Here is a 12526-nt window from a genome sequence, read left to right on the forward strand (position 1 = left end):
AATAACGCAGCTCTCCCAAATCCTTCATCTCAAACTTCTGCCTCAATAGCATTTTCACATGAAGGATATCTTCATCACTATCACCTGTGATGATCAAATCATCAACATAAATGACCAGCAGCATAATCCCTTTCTCTGTTTTTCTCACATAGAGTGAGAAATCTGCCTTGGAAATCTGAAAGCCAATAGTGACAAGATACTGTCCTATCTTGTCAGACCATGCTCTAGGTGCTTGCTTCAAGCCATACAAGGCTTTCTTCAACCTACAAACAAACTCAGGATGTATAGCATGAACATAACCTGCTGGCTGCTCCATAAAGACCTCTTCTTGCAAATCACCATGCAAGAAGGCATTCTTTACATCCATCTGATGTAAAGACCATCCCTTTGATGCAGCCATAGCAATGGCTGCTCTTACGGTTGCCATCCTTGCAACCAGGCTGAAAGTTTCTTCATAATCAATGCCATATGTCTGTGCATACCCCTTGACAACTAATCTTGCCTTATATCTATTCACAGAACCATCTGCATTGTGCTTGATCTCATAAACCCATTTACAGCCAATTGCATTCTTGGCTTTAGGCAAAGGCACCAATTCCCATGTAGCATTAGCATCCAAGGCATCCATTTCTTCATCCATGGCTTTCTCCCATTTTTCATTTCCCATGGCTTGCTCAAAAGAAGTGGGTTCTGGTTCCTGTATCACTTTGACCATATAGGCATAGTGAATGGCTGTAAATCCATCATATTTCAGCCTATCCACAGGATACCTGACCCTGGTAGACCTGCGCAAAATAGGCTCACTTCCAGGTGCTCTCAAAACATCCCTGGTCTTCCTTACTCCAGGTGTAACAACAGAAGGAATACCCAACTCATCATCAATGCTCTGTTCTGAGCCACTGGATTCACCATCCACACAAGAGTGACCTGCATTCACATCAAACATGGGCTAATCTACCTTCTCTTTTCCTTTTTGTGATACCTACGTACCACTCTCTGCATTGCTTTGAGGGGATTCTCCTGATCTCAATCTGCCTGTCCATGGCGAAGTATGTGAACCACTGGTAGAGGACACTCCAGGTCCACTGATATTTTGTGATTGCTGCTGTGCATTCTGTGCAGCATTACCATTTTGTGCATCTACATCAATCATCACATTTACTGGTTTATACCAGCTGCTCATCTCATCAAAAACAACATCTCTGCTCACTGTGAACTTACGTGTAGAAGGGTTATAGCATCTATACCCTTTCTGCTGCAGAGAATAACCAATAAAGATGCACTTCTCAGCTTTTGGATCCAAGTTGGACCTCAACTCATCTGGCACATGGACATAGGCAATGCAACCAAAAATCTTCAAATGAGAAATATCTGGTTTCCTACCAGTATACATCTCCTCTGGCGTCATGCCATGTATTGCTGCAGTGGGAGTCCTATTCATTATATAGACTGCTGTAGCAAGTGCTTCAGCCCAATAATAATCTGGTAGATCTTTTTCATTTAGCATAGCCCGAGATACCTCTCCAATATGCCTGTTTTTTCTTTCTGCAATTCCATTTTGCTGTGGGGTATGACTGCATGAATATTGCTGCTTTATACCATGCTCCTGCAAGAACCTTGCAAACTCATTTGAGAGGTACTCTCCCCCTCCATCTGACCTTAGGCATTTTATTTGCAGGCCTGTTTCTTTTTCAACCATAGCTTTGAAAGCTTTGAAGTGCCCAAACACTTCACTTTTCTTTTTCATAAAATACACCCACAGTTTTCTGCTGAAGTCATCAATAAATGTGACAAAATAGTGACAGTCTCCAATAGATGTAGCTTTTGTAGTCCACACATCAGAGTGGATTAATTCCAATGGCTTTTTACTCTCTTGAACATGCCTAGGAAAAGGTTTCCTTGCCTGTTTCCCAAATTGACAGGCTTCACAAACCTTGTGCATTTCTGCAACCTTGAATTTAGGCAATCCTGCAACAATATTTTGGGCTTGCATTGATTTAAGTCGCTGTATATTAACATGATCAATGCGTTTGTGCCAGATATCAATATCTGCAACTACACCGGTCCCATGTGCAAACATTGCTGCACTCAATTTAGGCATGTCCGCATCCAACGTAAACATCCTGCCCTTCTTCTTTCCTTTTGCTATCAAGCGACCATTATTTTTCATATCCTCAACAAAGCATCCATGAGGATTAAATCTGACCTGCAAGCCCTGCTCAACCATCTGACCAACAGAAACCAGGTTCTTGGTGATGTTCGGGACATGAAATACATCAGACAAGTATTTCTTTTTCCCATCCTGCATAGACAAAGGAATTTTGCCAATCTGCACAATAGGATGTGCAGTATCATCACCAGTCTCCACAAATCCTGGTTTTTCCATTTTCCTTGCATCTTGCATCCATTCTGCATGACCTGTCATGTGGTTTGACGCACCTGAGTCAACATACCACACATCATTTTGTTCTTCTGCACTTGTTACAGAATTGGTCATATGCTGCACCATAAATAGATGCTCATTTCTGTCATCACCTTGCCTGCTAGAAGATGCATAATTGCCTTGCTGCAATTTTCCATTCATAATGTCATTCTGCTTTTTGTAGCAGTCCTTAGCCATATGACCCATTTTGCCACAACAGTAGCTTTCAACATTGCTGTTTGCATTTTGGCTTCTCTGCCATCCACCACGGCCTCTTTGGCTCCCCCTGCCTCTAGAGTTACCACATCCTCCTGCATAGGACTGGTTTTCTTGCGTTTGTTGCATATTCTGATTTCTACCATGGCTTGCAGATCGGCCTCCTCTACCTCTACCTCTACCTCTGCCAGCATTTGAGTAGAAGACAGTTTCTTTTGAAGTTCCTGCTGAAGAAGATGCACCACCATTTCTCTGCTCTTCAGAAATTAGAAGAGCAATCAGCTCCTCAAAATCAAGAAATTTCTCACGGACGGCAATGGATGTTCGGAACTGCGCATAATCCTTTCCTAGACCATTCAAGGTCACAGAAACCAAATCATCATCATCCACTGGTGACCCAATGGAAGCAAGTGCATCTGCAATTTTCTTCACTTTCATGTGGTAGTCATTTATGCTCAAATTTTCTCTCTGCACATTGTGCAACTTTGTTTGAGTTGCATTTTCCTGGCTTGCATATTTGTGCTATACATTTTTGCCAAAGTATCCCATGCCTCCTTTGGCGTATTTGCATCTTGAATATGCACAATCATGGAGTCCGAAATACTGATAGACAGCCAGTACATAACTTTCTTGGCTCTCTCATGCCATCCTTTGAATGCCTGCATTTCCTGTTGACTGGGAACATTAGGAAGAACAGGTTCTTCTTCATTTCCTGTAATGAACTCCCAATTGCCTTTTCCCATCAAGAAATTCGTCATTCTAAACTTCCATGCCTGGAAGTTGTTCTTGTCAAGCTTTTCAGTGACAATCTGTGAAAGAGAATCAGATGCCATTACAAAACACTGCAAAATATTCTGTCACTGCAAAAAAACACAGCTTTTGCCTCACACAGGCAGAACTGCAAAACTGACGAAAGTGGTATTTCACCACACAGTCACTTCCTAGTGATGATTTTGCATCAACAGGCAACAAGCATGAAATTGCAACTCCTAATATCTCTGCACAAAGGCATACGATGCAATTTCTGCGGCACCTTTCCACCGACCAGCCGTGCAGTGGTCGCACAGCAAAAACAAGGCCTTTTTTTGAGTGCCTGTGAAGAACTTCCGCCGTCAAAACGGGCCCCGAAATGGCCTCAAATCAGAAAAATAAAGTCACTGAAGGCTTCGCCCTCACCCGCAGCATATACTGCACTCTCGCCACACCGCGAAGGGCGTCTCAATCTGAAACAGTGCACTCCTGCACTTCTGGCTGTGCTACCTGCAGAGATTTGCTCCCAAACTCGAAATAGGAAAGCAACATTGGTCCTCTTACCAGGACACCACGAACTTGGCTTGCTTTCTTGAGCTCCTTACCACGAACAAGGCTCTGATACCATGTGAAGATAGTGGGAGAGAGGGAAGGAGTCTCACTTGCGGCTTTCTCACATGCACAAATGGGGGAATACACACAAAGGTGGAGGCTGAAAACAGTTTTCCTCTTCTTAGTTTTGTAAGCCAAAAGAACTCTAGTACAAAGAAATAGAAGAACCCTATATGTGGGTCTCAAACCAAACTCAACTAACTAAGGTGGCATACTAACTGAGCCACAACTAGAGTAGATAAGGATAGCTATCATCCAGCTATTATTCGTGGGCGGTGTACCAACCGCATCTCCAGCTTCTAACAAGTCGGTGACATAAATGCACAACAGTCACCCTGGCATATCGCGAGTGGGAGCTCGATATCTCAACAGGAGTGGCATTTGGTCTTTGTCTTGGTGCTGATCGAGATGAGTCAGGAAGGAACAAGGTGGTGGTGGAAGAAGATCCTGTAGAGACACTTCATGTGGAGGATGTGGAGCACACTAAACGATGCCAATGCAATGAAGAGCTTCTTGGTGATTCTCTATCAAGTAGTGAGAAGCTCCAGTACCTGGATATGCTAGATTATTTTCTGTGTCTCTTTGCAACAAGCTATTCACAGGTTCGACCAGTCTCTCTTGTGGAGCACAAGATCGAGTTGAAGCCAGAAAGCAAGGTAGTTGTGCAATGCTTAAGGCGATTGGGGGTGATCCAAGCTGAGGCACTAAAGAAAGAGGTAACACAACTACTTGAGGCGGGATTCATCTTTCCTGTTGATGATTTAGAATGGATATCTCCTGTAGTTGTCACACCAAAGAAAGGAAATAAGTGGCGAGTTTGTGTGGACTTTCGTCCTTTGAATGCATGCACTAAGACTGATCATTTTCCTTTGCCATTCCAAGATGAAATACTACACCAGGTAGTAGGGCATGAGATGTATTCTATATGTGATGGGTATTCTGGGTACTTTCAAATTCGTATTCGAGAGGAAGATCAAAAGAAAACATCATTTGTCACACCTTGGGGAGTTTTTGCTTACAGAGTGATGCCTTTTGGGTTAACCAATGCACCAGCTACATTTCAAAGGTTCATGAGTCAAGTTCTTGAGCCTTACTTGGGAAAGTTCATAAGGGTGTTTTTGGATGATTTTTGCATTTATTCTCAGTGCATAGATCACATGGAGAAGTTAAAGATGGCCTTAGCTAGGATTGATGTCATTTGGCTCAAACAAAAGTAGTCTTGTTGGGGCATATTATGTTTGAAGAAGGCTTGCAAATGGATCTTGACAAGGTTCAAGCAATCATGGCATTGCCAAGTCCTGAGAGTGTCACTGGTGTTCATAGAATTCTAGGAAAGAGCAAGTATTATCAACGCTTTTGTGATGATTTCACAGAGCTAGTGCATCCCATGAACTTGTTGACAAGAAAAGGAGTTTCTTTCCAATGGGGTGTGGAGCAACAAGAGTCTTTCCAGCTACTTAAGGAGGCCATGAGTAAGGGCCCAATATTGAAGCCCCCTGATTGGTCTCAAGACTTTTATGTAAATCCAAGTGTATCTTTGCATTCAGTTGGTGCTGTATTGCTACAAAAAGGAGAGGTAGGTAGAATGCAACCCATCTATTATGCCAGCCGACAGCTTAAGATGTGGAAACAAGGTATGAAGAAATGGAGCAGCAAGGTCTCTCTTTGGTGTTTTCCATCAGAAAGTTTCGCTCCTATTTATTACCTCGACCATTTTTCTTCCTTACCTCTCAGTCTGTATTAGCATATCTAGTTTGCAAGCCTAATCTTCGGGGGAGATTTGCAAAATGGTTGTCAGAGCTTCAAGAGTTCTCTTTCTCTTTTGTCACTGAAAATACCACTAGGTCCACTATGGCAGATTTGCTCACAGGACAGGAGGATCTAGGAGAAGAAAAGAAATGTAAGGAGTACATTAAAGATGAAAGGGATACACCATCAATAGCTTTTGTTTTGTATTTTGATGGGGCTTTTAGTCCTTCATGCCAACAAGGAGCCAGGGGGATAGTCTTGATGAATCCTGAAGGTCGATGTATGGGAAAGAGGACGAGCTTCCAAGTATCACAACTAACAATGCACCTGAGTATAATGCTTTGATTCTTGGTTTGGAGGGTTGTCTTCCAAGTCAAGTTAAAGAATTGGAAGTAAGAGAAGATTCTCAGCTTATTATAAAGCAAATGCAAGGGCATTACAAGACAAGAAGTCCTCATTTGAAGGAGCTTAATCAAAAGGCTATGGCACTATGTAGTCAGTTTGATTTTTGCAAGTTTGTTCATATAAACAGAAAAGAAAATCAAAGGGTAGATGAGTTAGCTACTCAAGCCATTGTAGTACAAGACCAAGGGGTGGTTTCTTGAGAAGATAGTGGATGGCCAAAACTACAAGATGTTCAAAAATATGTGGAAGAAGGCATGTTTCCTCGAGGGCTAACTCCACAACAGAAGTAGACATTGGTTACTTTTGGCCACGCCTCCATAAGGATTTATATGAATGTCACCAATGGAACCTATCAGTTTGAGGATGTTGATGGCATGGTGATACCCGGATGCTCCAATGAGTATCGCCTTAAATTCTTCTATGCTCGACCACCCTGAGGGCTAGCAGAACCTCTCTATTACAAGAGAGGATCTGCTGGGGGGGGAAACATGTGACGCCAAAAATTGATATTTTTAATTTGGCATTGGTATTGTTTTTCTCTATGTTTGATAAGAGTTTGAGTATCAAGTGATAGCCTAGCGGCTCTCACTTATTTCTATTTTCTATGATATTGTATGGGATGGAGAGGATGAGTGGAATGGCTATTGTAAATACCATAGGTATGAATTATAAATACCTTGGTATAGGGTGAGAGTTATTTGTGTATGGAATATTATGGAGTTTTTTAGAAAATAGGAAGAGTGAGTCATATAAAGAGGTGGGCTCATGTCCATGTGTTCCAATAATATAAGAGAGGCCACATGCCAAGCGTGTGGAAGGCATGTGGAGGAGTGTGAAGTCAAGAGGAATCCTTCTAGAACTCCTATGTGGAATAAGGAGGATGTGGACATGTGGAAAATAGAGAGTCCCTATGGGCTCCATGTGGGGAGACTCTTGACTTTCTCAATATTTTAAGAGTCTTGAGCATCTTTTGATGGGACACATTGCAAGAGTAGCCAAAAAGGACATGGATGGTGACATACGTGCTTATGTGATTGATGGGGAAAGGAATCTACAGGCAGCAATTGTAAATGGGTGAAGGAGGGTAACAAAATCTCTATAAAAGGAGCCCTCCTCTCCCTTGTTCATCAATCTCTTCCACATTAGGCCTCATGTTGCTGTAGCTCTAGTCTCCCCAAGCCTCTTCCATGAGCCTTCTCTCCCTCTTGTAGATATTCTCTTATGTAAACTCTTGAGTCCATCTCTCTCTAGTTTATTCTCTCTCGATGAGTAGTCTTGGAGCTTTCGCTCACTCTTGTATGTATGAAACCTCTTCTTCTCCCTTGTGTTTATAGTGTTGGAGTGGATTCTCACTCCATTTGTAATGAAGGTCACTTCAAGTTCTCTCTCTCTTGAGTGTCTCTTCCCTTTTCTTTCTTTCAAAGCCTTAAAAGTTCTTTCCATTCGGCTGCTCACTGTGCACACATGGTCCATTTGTTTCTCGAGCCACCATGCAAACTTCTTCCCCTCTTCTAGGCAAAATCTATGAGGGGTGGATCGTTGATGAAGGTGGAGTCTTGAGGGAGCATCCTACTCAGGCGAAATTAGCATGGGTGGAGGGCATTTTTCATGATAGTTTGACTCCCTATTAGTATTTTGTTCATAACTTTTTGCTCAATAGTCCGATTTTAATGAAATTTATATCAACACAAAGCTCTCTTTAAGACGCATGTTTACATGTGATCAGATCTTAAATCAGATACTGCTACAAAAAGTTATGATTCTCTGTGTCTAACAATCTATTTTCATGATAGTTTTTACCCCCGTCTAGTAAACTGTCCATAACTTTTTGGCCGCTTCTCTGTTTCTTATGAAACATATATCAACACGAAGCTGTCTTTAAGGTGCATGTCTATAGATGCTTAGATCTTGAATCAGATATTGCTACAAAATGTTATGAGTCCCTGTGTCTGACAGCCTATTTTCATGATAGTTTTTACCCCCTTCCAGTAAACTGTCCATATCTCTTCAACTGTCTGTCTGTTTTCAATGAAACTTATATCAGCATGAAGGCCATATTAAGCCGTATCCTTTGTGTGCTTGAATCTTTGATATCATGTCTCTACGTAAAGTTATAGGCCTCTGGGTCTAATGATAGTTTGTAGAGTGTTTTGAGTTGTGTAAAGGTGTCTATGAAGGAGGTGTAATGTTTCCTCGGAATCTACCCATCCGACCTAATCAGCCCCTTCAAACTCCTCGATATCTATCAGTTCATGTCATGTTGAGCCGCAAGATCTTCTTTTAACAACGTATCGCTCTTCTCTTTGGCACAGACCGGCTCGCTAAGATTATGGCCTCTGCTGATCCTTTCCTTCCCCCTATGCTTGATTACAACATCACTTGGGATGTTACCATCTTCATTCTCATCTGAGAGGAAAGTATGGTGTGGTATCTTGGCATAAAAGCTTCTTTCTAATGTCCCATTCTCAATGATAAATATCTTTGTCAGTTAGTTCGAAAGCGGCAGGAAGTGAAGAGGTGCGTGAAGTTTATTACCCCCAACTTCATGTCACAGTACTGAGAGAGGGAACAAATTATTCCATAGAGAACAAGACAAACCGACACGGATATGTTGGAGTATGCAAACAGAAGTGCTATTTCAATCAATTGCATGCACAAAATGTGGAGTCCACTAGGGGCCATTGCAACTTCATGAACGTCTCCAGCAACATAATGTTTGGCGCACAAAGGAGTCACAAGACACTTGATTGCATCATGACAAATTTTTAGTAGTCTTGCAACACAAACAAGGTACATGATTAGAACAAAGGTGCAACGACAGGAAGCTATTCAAATGACAAGAAAAGTGAATTACAATGAAGGTCAGAAGGAGCACATCATGAAGGTTAGGTTGGCGCATCAAAGTAGCATATTGATCAATGAAGAGGCGATAGTATCCTGCTAGATTGACAAATGAGCATACTTGACATTTGGTTGTTGGCAAGGAGAGCTTGAGGATAGCTTCTACCTTCTCGGGGTCTAGGCTTGATGCCCTTGGATGAGACAATATGTCCCAATATCCTCCCTTGAGTGGCTCCAATGGTGCATTTTTTAGGGTTGAGGCTGCCATTTGCGTACGCTGTTAAAAGATGGGGTTGATTTCTCTTAGGATGAGGATTGTGATCATGGGTTTGTACAAATCAGGAGTGCTTTGGCTTTAGAGCCCATTATATGCAATCCTGATTGGTCAAAGACTTTCTATATCAATCCTGGGTTTGGTGAGCACACTCTGGCGGGTATTCTTCTCTAGCAAGGGGAGGATCGGTTCATGTATCCTATTTGATTTGCTTCTCGACAATTGCTCAAAACTGAACGACGCTACTCTGAGGCTGACAAGCATGCCTTGTCTTTGGTGTTCTGCATTGAGAAATTTAAACATTATGTGGCTGGAAAGTCCTTCATTATAATCTCTAGCAGTGGTTTTACAAAGCAGGTTCTTCAATCACCAAATCCCATAGGCCGGTTGGCCAAATGGTTGGCAGTTTTACAAGAATATGATTTTTCTTTCAAAATTGTAAAAGGGGTTTGTTCCAACTTGAAGAATGCTTTGATTGATTTAGAGGAGTGCCTTGATGTAACCCTTGTAGCGGCCATAGAAGTTGGGAATCCATGGTATGATGGTATCTACAAATTTCTGACCACTTTCTCCTTTCCTCCAGAAAGTACTAGCTACGAGAGAAAGAAAATCCATAGGGATAGTAAGCACTACACTCTCTTTGATGGGGTGTTGTACCGTTAAGGCATGGATGGGGTACTAAGATGGGCCATTGATGCAGATGAAGTACCTAAGGTATTGAAGCATTATCATGATGGATTTTGTGGAGGCCACTATGCTGGTGACTATACAGCTAAGCAGATTTTACATGCTGGGTACTATTGGCTGACCTTATTCAAGGATGTCACTATGTATTGCAAAACTTGTGAATTATGCTAATTCTTTGGCAGGAAGGATTTGCGTCTTGGGCAACATCATCCAGTAATGTCCATCCATCCATTTCAGAAGTGGGGAATAGATTTTGTCGGACCCCTTCCCATGACTTTCCACAAAAAGAAGTATCTTTTGGTAGCCACTCAGTATGTCACTAAGTGGGCTGAATCTATCGCCCTCCTCGCTGCAAATGGTAAGGCAATTTCAAATTTCATATTTGAATGTATCTACACAAGGTTTGGGACACCCATGGAAATAGTATCTGACCATGGGAGTCCATTCTTAAATGAAGTAGTGGAGTTGCTCATGGATTGCATGGGTATTGATCATTACACTTCTAGCATCTATTATCTAGCATTCATGGGACAAATGGATCAAACCAATGGCCTCCTTTGTAAATCCATGGGAAAAGGCTATTGGGAGTTTATTATAGGAAATGAAGAAGAACCAGTTCTTCCTAATGTTCCCAATCAACAAGAAATGCAGGCATTTAAAGGATGGCATGAGAGAGCTAGAAAAGTTATGTACTGGCTGTCTATTAGTATTTCGAATTCTATGATTGTGCACATTCAGGATGCAAGTATGCCAAAGGAGGCATGGGATACTTTGGCAAAAAAGTACAGCACAAATACGCAAGCCAAGAAAATGCAGCTCAAACAGGAGTTGCACAATGTGCAGAGAGAAAATTTGAGCATAAATGACTACCACATGAAGGTGAAGAAAATTGCAGATGCACTTGCTTCCATTGTGGAAGATGATGATCTAGTTTCTGTGACCTTGAATGGTCTAGGAAAGGATTATGCACAGTTCCGGACATCCATTGCCGTCCGTAAAAAATTTCCTGATTTTGAAGAGTCGTTTGCTCTTCTAATTTCTGAAGAGCAGAGAAATGGGTGTGCATCTTCTTCAGGAGGAACTTCAAAAGAAACTGTCTTCTACTCAAATGCTGGAAGAGGTAGAGGCAGAGGTAGAGGAGGCCGATCTGCAGGCCATGGTAGAAATCAAAATATGCAACAAACTCAAGAAAACCAGTCCTATGGAGGAGGACGTGGTAACTCTAGAGGCAGGGGGAGCCAAAGACGCCGTGGTGGATGGCAGAGAGGCCAAAATGCAAACAACAATGTTGAATGCTACTACTGTAGTAAAATGGGTCATATGGCTAAGGACTGCTACAAAAAGCAGAATGACATTATGAATGGAAAATTGCAGCAAGGCAATCATGCATCTTCTAGTAGACAGGGTGATGACAGAAATGAGCATCTATTTATGGTGCAGCATATGATAAATTCTGTGACAAGTGCAGAAGAACAAAATGATGTGTGGTATGTTGACTCAAGTGCATCAAACCACATGATAGGTCATGCAGAATGGATGCAGGATGCAAGGAAAATGGAAAAACCATGATTTGTGGAGATTGGTGATGATACTGTACATCCTATTGTGCAGATTGGTAAAATTCCTTTGTCTATGTAGGATGGGAAAAAGAAATACCTGTCTGATGTATTTCATGTCCTGAACATCACCAAGAACCTGGTTTCTATTGGTCAAATGGTTGAGCAGGGCTTGCAGGTCAAATTTAATCCTCATGGATGCTTTGTTGAGGATATGAAAAATAACGGTCGCTTGATAGTAAAAGGAAAGAAGAAGGGCAGGATGTTTACGTTGGATGCGGACATGCCTGAATTGATTGCAGCAATGTTTGCACATGGACCGGTGTAGTTGCAGATATTGATATCTGGCATAAACGCATTGGGCATGTTAATATACAGTGACTTAAATCAATGCAAGCCCAAAATATTATTGCAGGATTGCCTAAATTCAAGGTTGCAGAAATGCATAAGGTTTGTGAAGCCTGTCAATTTGGAAAACAGGTAAGGAAATCATTTCCTAGGCATGTTCAAGAGAGTAAAAAGCCATTGGAATTAATCCACTCTGATGTGTGGACTACTACAGCTGCATCTATTGGAGGCTGTCACTATTTTGTCACTTTTATTAATGACTTCAGCAGAAAAGTTTGGGTGTATTTTTTGAAAAAGAAAAGTGAAGTGTTTGGGCACCTCAAAGCTTTTAAAGCTATGGTTGAAAAAGAAATAGGCCTGCAAATAAAATGCCTAAGGTCAGATGGAGGGGGAGAGTACCTCTCAAATGAGTTTGCAAGGTTCCTGCAGGAGCATGGCATAAAGCAGCAATATTCATGCAGTCATACCCCACAACAAAATGGACTTGCAGAAAGAAAAAACAGGCATATTGGAGAGGTATCTCAAGCCATGCTAAATGAGAAAGATCTACCAGATTATTATTGGGCTGAAGCACTTGCTACAGCAGTTTACATAATGAACAGGACTCCCACTGCAGCAATACATGGCATGACGCCAGAGGAGATGTATACTGGTAGGAAACCAGAC

The sequence above is a fragment of the Dipteris shenzhenensis genome, chromosome 26 (genome assembly GCF_047967505.1).
Source record: "Dipteris shenzhenensis isolate YYH24624 ecotype China chromosome 26, Dip_SZ_1.0, whole genome shotgun sequence".
NCBI lineage: Eukaryota > Viridiplantae > Streptophyta > Polypodiopsida > Gleicheniales > Dipteridaceae > Dipteris > Dipteris shenzhenensis.